This window comes from Pseudopodoces humilis, chromosome 3 (genome assembly GCF_049639895.1).
Source record: "Pseudopodoces humilis isolate 2021_Gansu_Grassland_sample_001 chromosome 3, ASM4963989v1, whole genome shotgun sequence".
In the NCBI taxonomy this organism is placed as follows: Eukaryota; Metazoa; Chordata; class Aves; order Passeriformes; family Paridae; genus Pseudopodoces; species Pseudopodoces humilis.
The window spans coordinates 111,062,201-111,074,880 of record NC_142202.1 but is presented as its reverse complement, the minus strand read 5'-3'; the positions used below and the strand labels follow the sequence as shown (position 1 = coordinate 111,074,880).

Below are 12,680 nucleotides of genomic sequence, written 5' to 3'. Positions count from 1 at the left end.
GCATCAGCTGTCTTGTTCTTGTTGAAGAAAGGAGGAAGAACATGACCAGTCTCTTTAGGTGAGGTCTGAAGCGGAAACAGAACCTCAAATGGAAAGTGAGTGAGGTTACAGCCCCATAACCCAGCTGATTACAAAAAAAGAAACTTCTCAAACTCAAACTTGACTAGTGATAAGCTCTCTGAAAGCCAAGTGCAGGCGATAAATAACCCCACCCCTTCTATTGGCTCAGACTGCTCTGGGCTGTGAATGGGCCAATTTAGACAACTCCAGACCCATATTTCTCCTCCCATTTTCAGACCAGCTTTATACCCTGAGGCTCCAGGGGACGACTTTCACCTCACCCCAGACTGAATGAGGGCAATTCGGGGCCCAGTTTGCAGCAGGACCGGACTTCTTACAGCCTGAGGAGCCCTTGTGGGTTCTTGTAAGGTAGACCCCACTCTGATGTTATTGGTGTGTGAGAAGTGTGGTCATAGTGCTGCTATTCGTGTAACACACCAGCTTCATTTGTCATTCAGCTGCTGGCAACAGGAAACCACCAACAGCAACTCAACACACGACGACAAGAAGAATTAGGGCTTTCTCCTTCTGCTTGCTCCAAGGATTGAAGCTCATCCAAAGGAGCTGATGGTCCCAAGCTGATGATCTGGAAGGGGATTTTCAACTCTGCTGGACAGCTAAGATTGAGTGGGGCATGATTTAATCTGAACACAGGACTCTCAAGGTAAGTGCAAACGGTTTTCCAGCAGTTTTGCTTCCTTCCTAATGCCTGTTTGTTGTCTGGTGATCCTCTGGGCATGTTCCCTGAGGGTATTTAAGGATTTGGCCCATCTAAGGTCCAGTGATTACTAAGACCTTTAGGATTTAGGTGGGATGTCCAGTGAGACAAACTGCTGCTGTGGCCCAGGACAGGGGGTGTGTCTGTGTTTCCTCCTGACAGCTTCCCAGTGCTGGAATTGGGAATGCTCTGAGGTGGGACTGATGCTCCAAGATGCTCACCCAGTGGGCTATCTCTCAGGCACAACCTTTTTTATCTTAAAGATGGTGAAAGTAGATGATAAACGGGAATGCACGAGTTTCATCCAGCTGAGTTTCTTGGAAATGAGAGTGACAGGAGAAGGTGAGATCAGGGACCCGGCTCTGAAGCTGAGGGGATGTGGAAGTTTGGGTGCTCAGCTTCCAGCACAGCAGCCTTTGGGTGCTGCAGACAGTGCGGGGAAGGATCGAATCTTTAATTCCCCACTTGTAGAGAGGCACATCTGGGATTTTTGAGAGTTTTTGCTTTCTTCCACCACACAGATGGTTTCAATGGTCTCACTGGATGGAATATTTTGTTCTGACCAGCTCCTCCACTGAAGCTGTTGAAACCACTGCAAAGATAACGCTTGTTTTAGACAGAGCTTCTGGCAAAGTTGGAAATCTCCAAGGGATCTACAGGAAGAGTGGACTTGCTGCTTCTAACCTGGTCACTTCCCAGGATCTGCACTAAGCCTATAACTTTCATTCCTGATTCAAATTTAGGTCAGGCTCAAAATTCCAGAGCTCTAAGTTGGAGCATGGATATTTCAAGCTATCCCTGCTTGCTGTGGCACTTTTGGGAGGGAATAGCTCTTGCTCTGTTGTGGGGTATTTGCATCTCAGACCTCCTCAGGTGTTTCCTTGGGGCTTTGTGGCCGATTATGCCCCACTGAATGCTCTTCAAAGTGCTTTAGTTACCCCACTCGTGATTTGGGGCTACTTCTTGCCTCTCATGATGGGCTGCTCTGGTATTTAATTGATTAGGGATCTTTAAAAGTGCAAAACCAGGACACTGCCAGCAGTGACGGCTCCTGCTGCATGCAGAGCACACGCACATGGTCCAGGCTCGGGTACGTGCTGGAGATGGAGAAGGCAGATGGAAATGAGGAATACAAAAAGGACAGCTGCAGGGCAGCCCAGGCACCCTCATTAATATGCTCAGTCAGTCATTCTGTCAAGGTTTAAGTCATTTTTATCAGAAGATTTGAGGGCTGAGGAGCTTGTGATTTCTTGTTCATATTCTGCTTTCTTCTCCCAGGCCTCCTGCAGCATTTTCATTTTATTGGTACCCAAAAATCAGTGAAAAAGCCCTTCTGTCCCATTCTTCTTTTGTTCTGCCTACAGAGGGCTATTGCTGCCCCGTGAGGATTGCAAAGTCAAAACCTGAATTTTCTGGTGGAGGAGGAAAGACCCAAAGCATATTAAAGTGAAAATTTTGCAGAGGTGCTGCTGATTATTCTTCCTTTTCTTTTGCAATGAATTTCCATGTTCGTTTAATCAGCGTGTGGTGTTCTGGGATGCTTTTATACCCCGGGCTTTCAGTGGAGGTGGTGTGCTCCCACCCCCTCTTTACTAAACCCACAAAATCCCAGGATGGGCATCCCATTCCCTCATAATTTGGACTATCAGCTCCTTTATTTATGCTTTGTGACTTTCTTCCTGACCGACCTTTCAACCTTTAATCCTCTTTGGGCACCTTGATGGGCACGTCAGCATCCGAAAAGGCCTTCAGGACATTTTCAGAAACAGCCCAGGATTTTTGTCATCTCAAGCAGGTGTGGGAAGGGGGGATTCTCATGGATGGATTTCACAGGGATGTGCTGAGCAGAGTAGGAGCTCCTGGGCACACTGTTACTTCATTATTTGCCGTCCTTCCTTCCCCTCATTCTTTCCTTTCCATCTGTGTTAAAAAAGGAGTTTCCTCACTGCTCCTCCACGGTTCACCAGCCTCTGGAGGCAACCAAGCATTGCCTCCATGTGGGTGAGTTCCCTTCTAGCCAATCATTTCCTGCAGGGGTTCTATCATGGGCAAAAAAATCTTTCAGGACACCTGGGGCTAAATCCTGCAGGAATCCTCATCAGCCCCAAAGTTTCCATCCATGTCTTAATTCCACGTGGCGCAAGTCAGCTTTTTTCATTAGGCTGACACCACATTGTAAGATTAGAAGTAGCTGTGGGGGCTAAAAAAGGATGGAATTCCCCCTTGCAGAGGTCTTGGCAACAAATTACAGCCCCAGGGTCCTGATGGTGCTTGTGGAAGGAGCAGTTGCACCACTGGACATCACTGGACAAGACAGGGTCACGGTCACTTGCTTAAAAATAAATAGGAATGTAAACCAGAATTCCAAAATTTCATGCTGGACAAGATATTTGCTTCTCACAGGTCAGCCTGTTTTCTATACCAGGTTTAAATCCATCAGAATGTCCAGCCAAAAATATCTCCCCTGCCACCAAAAACCAAGCTCAAACCACAGCAGCAACTTGTGTTGAAGTGAAAAAATGGGTTTCAATTATAATTTTTTTCCAAGGAAACGTTGCAACCGAGCAGGAGAACAATGCTCTTGTGGTTTTACGGAGCAATTTTGTCTCTGTTAATGCGGGTCAGTTTTAATTTCAAAAAGGTTGTGGCCTTGCCTATTCAAAATTCCAAACCCAGTGACAAATGCCTGAAGGAGAGGGACACGGGTTGAGAGAAGGGTTGAGCTGAGGTGTGGGAAGTGTGAACTGTGTGGAATTAGCACAAGAAATGATGTTGCTTCATTTACTGGAGACACAGCAAAGAGGGAGGGAATGCTGTCCACCATGGGATCATGGAGTGGTTTGTGTTGGAAGGGACCTTAAGGATCAGCTCATTCCAACTCCAACGATTATCTCATTCCAACCTTCACCCTCTACTCTCCCAGGTTTTTCCAAGCCCTGTCCAACCTGGCCTTGGACATTTCCAGGGATGGGAAACCCACCATGGGCAGGAGAGGGTGTCATGAGCCTTTCAGTGAAGGAAATTAGTGGTGGTTGTTAGGAAATCAGTTTAAGGCTATGGGGATTGGAGGGCTGGGATAGACTGACAGGAAGCAGTGGGAATTTCCATCACTGAAAGCTTTGAAGTACAAGTTAGGGGGTCTCTGAGATTAATGACCTTTGTGGTGCCAGTCCTACGATTCTGCCACCCTGTGCAATATGTGTGGCTTCTGAACTGAAATGTGCTTTTCAAAATCATCCCCCTGAATTTCCCCCTCTTTATTTATTTACTTACATACTTATAAAATAGTTTTCCAAATCTGACCCAATCTCACTGAGGATTTCTGCTCCTCTGGGAGCCAAGGAATGTGTTACTGATCAAAAAGCAGCGAGCAGCACCCCTGGGGTCCCGTGTGTCAGGCACGTAGGAGACACAGCAGAAATAATAAACACATGGCTCACAAGTGAATTCTTTGCTACTTAACGAGTAGAGAAGAATGAAAAATTACTCAGTGTCCAGGATGTCTGGTCTGCCTTGGTGATGGCAAAATCAGAGATGATTTTGGTGGATGAATCACAGAATCACTAGGTTGGAAGAGACCTTCAGGAAAATGAAGGTTGGGTGAATAACTCTTTGTCCCTTGCTAAAGGGACCTTACAGCCAAGAGGCAAAAGAGGTGTTTGGGGCCATGCCCAGGTCCTCGCCATGGTCCCAGTTTACTACAGGATGGTGTTTCCTCATTCATGGAAGGTCCCTCTTCTCCATGAAACCCCCTCTTCCCATGGGGTGGGAAAGAAAAGTCTTGACAAAAAGCCTGGTGCAGAGGAACTGCCAGACTTCTTTCAGCCCAGACAGTTCCTCGCCCAGCACCTGAACATGGTGGCGTCCAGGGTTATGTGAATGACCTGGAAACGTTTGGAATTTGGGGCAGAACATCTCAAAATGTGTCTGTGGGAGGATGATGCTTGAGAAGTGGGTTCTGAATAGAGGCTGTGGAAAAATCAAGGTGTCACCTGCAATGCGTGATTGAAAGAGGGAGAAGTGATGCTGTGCTAAGCAGGCAGAGAAATTGATATAAAAGCTTTAAATTTACTTTTATCTCGACATTTTTTTCCTGGCTGTCTCTTGCATATTTGGCCTTGGCCATTTTAGAAGCAGAGGAAGAGGAGCACAGCTGCTTGAGACATTAGTGCAGCAAACTTGCACGATTATTATTCTTTTTTTTTCCAGTGAAAGGTGCCAATATTTGTGGTGTTTCTGTGACAGAACCTTTTGAAAGGTGGTGATTTCCCATGGAATGCTTTTTTTTCCCCTGAAAATTGTGGTGAAAATGTTGGAAAAAGCATTCTGAAAGTTACTGAGTGGTCTGCCAAGGAATAATAACTGTGAGTGGAAGGGAATTGCGAATGTGGGGCTCTGCATAAGACTGGTCCTAACCAGGTGAGAAGAAATCCTGGTTGTTTTAGTGCAGTACTGCTGATGCCAGGCACAGGATGGACAATAGCAAAGCAAGAAACTTAAGGAAATAAGATTTCTTCTGTCTCTAAAGCAACAAATTCTGGCCAGATCAAATGTGAGGTAACCTGAGAGTGGATCAGCCCCATCCCTTCAGTGCCATAAATAATGACTTTCTGTAACAAATCTGGTTGTGAGGTTTGGCTTTGCTCTGCCACATTTCTGTCCCCTTCAAGCACCAAAAGGATGTTTCCATCTTATTTTAATTCTGAAAATGGGGTTAATCTTCAAAGTTTGGATAAAGGATTAAAAAGTAATGGGTTCCTTCTTTCTTTACGAGCATCAGAAAGGAAATAATATTGAGACAAGGTCTTGGCTGCTGCAAGGAGCCACAAATAGTCATGGTGTGAGTGTAGGACAAGCCTGGCAGGGAGGACTGGTCTGGGTAGGAGTCACTTTCTCTGTCCAAGAAGACTTTTCCTCGCGGGATCTAGACAAAATCTCTTTGTGGTAATTACTGGCAGAATATCTCCCAGTTGCCATCAAGCAAAACCTGCATTTTCATCCCGGTCTCTGGAGATATCCCTGCAAAACCACGAGGATTTAATAATAAATAATGGCAGTGAAACAAGAGGGAGCTGTCGTGGTTTTAAACCAATAACTAAGAAAATTACTTATTTCTTGCTGTGAGATATGGATTAGAACAAGAGCAAAACAGGCATAAAACTTAAAAGGAAAAAAAAGAAAGTTTATTGACAAACTACAATAATAAGAACACCAGAATAAACTTCCAGAAAAACCTTTTCATCCCCTGTCTACCCACTATTCCCTTGTTCACATGACAAAAGAGACAAAAACTTTGGAACTTTGATGGTTAAAACAGTCCCAATTCTTGCTACAGTCTTTTCACTGGTCTTTGTAGAGAAACAGAAGTTTATTCCTGTTAATTTATGGAGTTTCTCACAGGAAAAACTATTTTTGTTATAGTTTTCCATTGCTCTAATGTTAGCTGCCCAGAGCTGCTGTTATTAGAGCCCACTCCTCCCATTTTCACATCACTCTGAAGTGTGTATGGGCCATGAGTCTAGGGATGGCATTTTAAGGATAAGTTATTCAAAGGCAAAAAGTCTTCTTCATCTGTTTCTGTGAGATTCACTAGAAAACAGTTTTCTCATTGCCCCCCAAGGCTTCAAATCTTCACTGCACCATAATTACTCTACTTTTTACTCAAAATTTACATTTTGAACACTCTATTCCTCCCTATATACTGTCATGAATTAAAGGAGTGTTTTCAAGACCTTATTGTCCATTTCCATAGTTTTAACAGAAAGATATTTCAGCTTAATTAAAGCATCTTCTTAATTCTCTACCTTTTCTGAAGCTTCTTTTCTTTCCTGTCACTGGTAGTTTATAAAGTCTCTTCTCATGTTGATCACTCTCTTTTTCTCTGTCTGGATAAAAAGATTAATCCGCAAGTCTCATCTGGGAAATGAAAGAGTTAAAATCTTGCCCAGGCTGTTGTAGGTAGTTCTGTGGCCTCAGCCGGTGCAGGAGCTGGAGCCGTCTGCGATGGAAAGTTCCTCATGGCTACTCTGGAGGGTGTAGGCGCCGCGCCCAGCCCGCTGCAGGTCCAGAGCCTCTCTCCTTCTTCACTCAGCAGTTTCTAGTGAATTTAGTTACAGCAAAAAACCTGCAGCCGAGCCAGAGATCGGCTTGGCCCAGCCCGGCCAGAGCCCGGAGAAAACCTTCCGCAGGGCCCGCATCCCCCAGCCGGGAGACGCTGGGCCCAGCCCAGTCCCCGCCCGGCCGCATGGCCTGGGAAGGGAACGGGAGTCCTGGAGCTCTGCCACCCTTCCCAGCCAGGAAACAAAGAGAACCAAGAGAGCTCTGGTTTTACACTTTAAGGTAGGGTTCACAAGTTGATCCCACTTTTCAATGGCCTAAACTGCTGTCAATTCTCAGCAATGACCGATAATTGGTCAGGAGAAAAGACTCCAGGCAGTTCCCAGCAACTTCAACTTTCTTAAAGGCAAAGTAACTCCATGACAGGAGCCCATCCTCATCCTGCTCTCGGGGTGATCTGGTACCTGGTGTCTGTGTCCAGGTGTCATCCCCAACACAGGGATGGGATCAGGGAAAATCCTCTCCTTTCCTTCAAATCAGGGATAAAGGGATAGCCGGTCTCTTGGAGAGATCCAACAGGAGGGCTGGTGAAATCAGGACTGACTTTAAATAAACATAATTAACACACATGGATAAATACAATCTGGGAGCCACCACAGCTTCTGAGCACCACCAGGCATTTTGATGCAGCCACCAAATATTTCAGAGTGGGAAAGGAACACCACTTTGCCTGTTTTAGTAGTTGAGATGCTGCCCCAGTGTTCAAAAAGTCCTTGGAGAGCTCCAGAAGTCTCAGAATGGAGTCTGGTGGGTTGGTTATAAGACATCAGCCTCTTCCAGGAGCAACAGGGCACTGTCAGTAAGCTTTTAGTCTGCTAGAGGAGTGGGAACAGGGAGATCCTGATGGTAAAGGAGAATACTCATTCCTAAAAGGGAAGAGAAAAGCTTGGCCAGCCCATGAAAACAATGTCTAGAGGAAATGAGCTGCCCAGCTTTTGCAGCAGCAGGATGGGGAAGAAGTCCTGGGGTCCAGCTGGGAAAGCAAAGGAACCTTCATCCCTCTTGGAGGGTTCAGAGCAAAGCTGGAGTCACTTCTGCAGCAGAAATCCCAACAGGAATGCCTTTGGCTCAGTGTGAAATGGATAAAATGCCATGGGATGGATGCTGCTGCAGAAGGAGGCTGTGCTGGGGCCACCACTGCAGGAGTCTGGCTGTGGGGTCATCCTGGTGGGCTGTGGAGTCATCTGGAGAGAGGCTTTCCCAGGAATGGCTTCAAACTGACAGAGGGGTTTAGACTGGATATTAGGATAGGATAGATGGGATATTAGGAAGAATTTTTTCTCTGTGAGGGTGGGGAGGCCCTGGCACAGGGTGCCCAGAGAAGCTGTGGCTTCCCCTGGATCCCTGGAAGAGTCTAAGACCAGGCTGGACAGGGCTTGGAGCAACCTGGGATCGTGGAAGGCGTCCCTGCCCATGGCAGGGGGTGGGACTGAATGGTCTTTAAGGTGCCTGCCAACCCAAACTATTTTGTGATTCTATAATTCCATCATTTCACATTCGTGTAGGGGCCTGCAAAGACACTGGGGAGCATCTGGGGGCTGACATAAGAAAACAGGGTGGAAGCCACCACCATAAAGACCCTGCTTGGCTGGGTGAGATCACAGCCTATGCTTTCAGGTTGGGGGAACAGGAACAGATGGAGCCCATCTGGAGTGGCTGGAAGCTGCAAAAGAGAGGCTTTTTCCCTTTTTCGTGCCATTTTTCACAAGGTTTCTCAGGGTTCCCCCTCCAGCTGCTTTCAGAGGACATCCCTGAGCTGAGGAACCAAATTGTCTGGACTTCTGGACTCCAGAAGCTCCATCACGTGGCCACGAGATCCCCAGGCTGGAGGAAACAGAGGAGGCCCAGGGATGAAGGGATGTGCCCCAGGTGACACACAGGGTACTTTAGATACCAGAAAGGCCTCCCTGGGATGCAGTAGGCAAACCACACCACCTGCAATCCTATTAATTTTTAATTCTTGCTTTTGAGCGGCTTGAACTGCAGCCATGACTGGGAGAGCCTTTGCAGCAGGCAGCTGCATCTGCTGGGTTTCCCCGCTGTCAGCAGTGAGAACGTGTCTCAAATCAGAAGCAGGTTTCTGTCTGGAGCTGCCATGCTGTCACCCTGTTTCCAGGATGACTTGGCAGGCACTACCTCAGCCTTTGCTGCACCTCCTGGTGGCTCCTCCTTCCCACCCCAAGGGTGGATGACAGCAGCTTTCTGAAAGAACAACTTCCCTTTTCTTAGGGATAGGAGGTGAAGCTCATTTAGCAGAGAAAGGTCACACACCAAATGGTGAGGCCCTGTCCTAAAGCTCAAAGCACTCCACCTAACCTGACACCATCCTTTTCTTCCCCAGCCCCAAACCTGAGCAGCTCCACCTCCATGCCCTGTCCTTAGCTGGAGGAGAATTGGGAAGGGAAAATGCAAACTGCCAGGGGGAAGTTTGGCAAATCTGCAAGGGCTTCCTCATTTCTGTGTCTCTGAGAGCAGGCACACCTGGCTGGGGCCTGCTGGTCTGTCCTGATTGTCTTTGGTGTCACCCAGGCTTGGAGGGTGTCAGAGGATGGTGACAGGCTCATTTCAGTGGTGCCCAGCCACAGGATGAGCAGAAATGGACATAAAATAAAACACAAGAAATTCTACCTCAACCATGATGAAGGAATTCTTTATGTTGAGTGTGTCAGAGCACTGGAACAGCTGCCCAGGGAGGGTGTGGAGTTTCTTCTCTGGAGACATTCCAGATCCACCTGGATGTGTTCCTGTGCCACCTGCTACAGGTGATCCTGCCTTAGCAACAGGGTTGGACTGGGTGATCTCCAGAGGCCCCTTCCAATCCCGAACAATTCTGGGATTCTGGGAATCTGGGATTTAGAGATTCTGGGATTCTGTGCTGACCATCCACGTGATGGACTCAGTGTGACCCCCAAGGACTTGCAGGCCCCTGTGTAGGGCCCAGACAGCCTTGCAGCCCTCCATGGGGTTGTCTTCCTTTGTCAGGAGCACAGCTGCAGAGCCAAGGCTGATTCCCATCACAAGTTTCCAGACAGGGCCACCAGCCACGTGCACCCTGGAGCAGCTGCCCCCACCTCACACGTCACCGTGTCCTCAGCCACCCTCTTGTTGTCCTGGTGTCCTGTGGCTGGTAAAGGCCTTCTGCCATGACCTCAGCTCAGATCTGCCCCGTGAAGCTTTTCCTCCTGTAAACAGCATCACCAGCTTGGGGTGACCTTTATCTCGTGCATCACACCCGGCAGATGCTGGCTGGTGTTTGTCCTGCTCAGTGGGGGCAGCTGGAGTGCAAACAATGTGAGGTCACCCCAGGCAGGGGCTGGCTGAGACCCAGCGTCCTTTTCCCTCCTGCTGCCACCTACAACGCAAAGATGACGCCATGCAATTACCCACAGAGGTGTACACGGTGGTTTTTGGGGGCCTTGTGTTTGCAACAGCTTAAGAAAATATACTGAAAACACCCCAGAGGAGCCAGCTCGTTGCACACCCGCCATGAGAAGCCTCTGTAGAAACAAATCCTGCTTCTTATACATTTATCTCCCAGGACACACTTCCAGTCTCTCAATTGAGCATGATGAGGCAAAGTGAGAAAGTCACTTCCTCAGAGCCACCCACAAGTCCCTGACCAGGTCTTAATTTGTTAGACCATGCTGCTATGCTTGAGTAGGTTCATAGAGGGATGGGGCTGGCTGGAACAAGATGTGTTTCATCAGAAAAAAGGTCTTGTTTTAGTCACAGAAAGGAAAGATCATTGCAAAGCCAGTTTGTTGGGCTGTTTCCTAAAATTGGGTGGTTTGCATAATGGAAGCACAATCATTTTCACTGCTTTTAACAACAGCTGTTAATAGCCTGTGGCATTTGCTGGGGTTTGTGTTTGGATTCTCTTTGTGTTTCTCGCCTTCCTCATTGTTATTTTCATTGGCCAGGTTGTCTGGGAAGTGCAACTCCCTCCCCCTCCCAGGTGATCATTTTTATAATCAAAATAGAGCAAGGAATCCTTAGGGGGGGGAGAAAAGAGACAGTTCTGACACAAAGACCTGATTAAAAAAAGAAATCCCATTAAAAGCATTTGCAAAACCAGGCTGCTCCTGCGATCTGGGGGTGTAAAGCTGTTGGTCTCATGGATGGTGTGGATGTGGTGGAAGACAGAGGCCTCTGAAAGAAAAATTTGGGAAGGGCCTTCAGCCCCATGGAGCATCTGTCATGGGTCCGGCCAGTGGCTCGTGCGTCCTCGGATCGTGTCCCCAGGAGCAGCAGCGTGGGTAGCAGGCAAGTCGGGAACATCCCACCCCCATCCACCTTCCCCTGAGGGTGGGGAGAAGCCCAGCAGGTTTTTCTCTGTCTTCATCCCCTCTCCCATCCCTCCTTGTCCTGTTTCCTCTCCCCACAATCTGCGGGTTAAAGATGGAGGCATTTCCCGGCTCCTGTGGGATCCAGCACCAAGGGATGGTTTGCAGGGATGCTGTTCCCCCGGTCTGCTGCAAAAGGAGGGGAGCACAGGAAACTGCCAGGTGTGCACATCCTGGCACTCCCATCCTCCCCATTCTGGAGGGGAAGAGAGGATTTACATGTGGGGAAGGCTGACAGGAGCTGGACTCAGCTGAGATGAGTAGGAAAGTGCTCTGGCAAACCATTGCTATTCCTGACACGCAGTTGGAGGTGTTCAGGTGGAGAATTGGAGATGTACATCCTTCCCTATAGACCTCTGCCTCAGCTGAGTGTGGTGGGAGGGAGCATCCTTCCCTCCAAGACCCGATCCAAGGAATGGAATTCCTGAGCACCAGCCTGCCACCAGGTTCATTTCTCCTCCTGGTCCTCTAAAATGCTGTCCTCTCCCTGGGAAAAGTCATCCTCTGGAATGCAGGGCCTCCAGGAAGGACCTTTCCCAGAGCAGAAGTTAGGGTGGCCACATACAAAGGCATGGATCCCATCCATCTCCTCACCTTCTCAGAGCTGGGAGATCCCTACATCCCTACAGATTCCTGAGATGTGTCCTCCAAGTGCTGTGGGATGGAACATCAGGGACTCTGGCCAAGGGACCATGGGCTGTGCCCGTTTCCATAGGGTTTGGATGCCAGATAGGGGTGGCCTGAAGAGGGGATTTCTCCCTGCTGTGCCCCAGCTCACTCAGCACCCATCCCCAATTTGATCCACGCCAACCCTGGGCAGAGAGAGGTTTGAGCTTAAATTTGGGTTGAAATTCCAGGTTCTGCAGGAAGTGCTGTTGGGCAGTGGAGTTTTGTCACAAGACCTGAAGAACCCCAGAGTGGCTGCAGGTGCCCAGAGGGATGTGCCTCCTTCTCCTGGACCCATCCTGCTCCTTGCCCACTCCAGCGCACGCCGCTGCCCCCGAGTCCTGCAGAGACATTCCCAGCAGGCATCCCACCTTGCTGCCTGGGCTGAGCTCATGAGGGAAGCATGAAGGGAGGTGGGATAAGCAGTCTGCCCTCCTGCTTTTCCCCTCTCCAAGACCCTGATCCCTGGCTCTGTTTCCTGGCCTGCAGCCTCCTGCAGCCCAGCCGAGCATCGGCTTCCAGCGGGATGCAAAGCTCAATGTAAGCAGCCATTTTTCCTCCAGACAGATGTTTTGATTAGGGAATGACCAGTCTGGCAACAAGAGGCTGTTTTATTTCTTCTGGAATGAGCAAGAAGCTTTTATTATCTTCTCTTTATTTTTTAATTTTTTTTTTTTTTTAAATTCCCTGTCAAAAAACTTTCCGTGTCTGCTTAAACTCAAGGTCCTGGAAATCTGTGCTTTCCCACATCCCTCCAGCCTCACACAGCCTTCTGC

At 48.4% G+C, this 12,680-nt stretch overlaps 1 protein-coding gene across 2 annotated transcripts in view; it reads left to right on the top strand.

Annotated features, from left to right (window-relative positions):
- The first annotated feature begins 320 nt into the window (after window positions 1-320).
- The window catches only part of BLK (BLK proto-oncogene, Src family tyrosine kinase), a 46,624-nt gene continuing 34,264 nt past the window's right edge, over window positions 321-12,680 (top strand). Inside the window, exons 1-2 of one of the 2 annotated variants that reach the window (XM_088052537.1) lie at window positions 321-429; window positions 519-724. The gene's annotated coding sequence lies outside the window, so the exon portion shown is untranslated. Of the gene's footprint in view, window positions 725-12,680 lie in introns of both variants that reach the window. The other variant, XM_005528788.3, reaches the window with a different exon arrangement.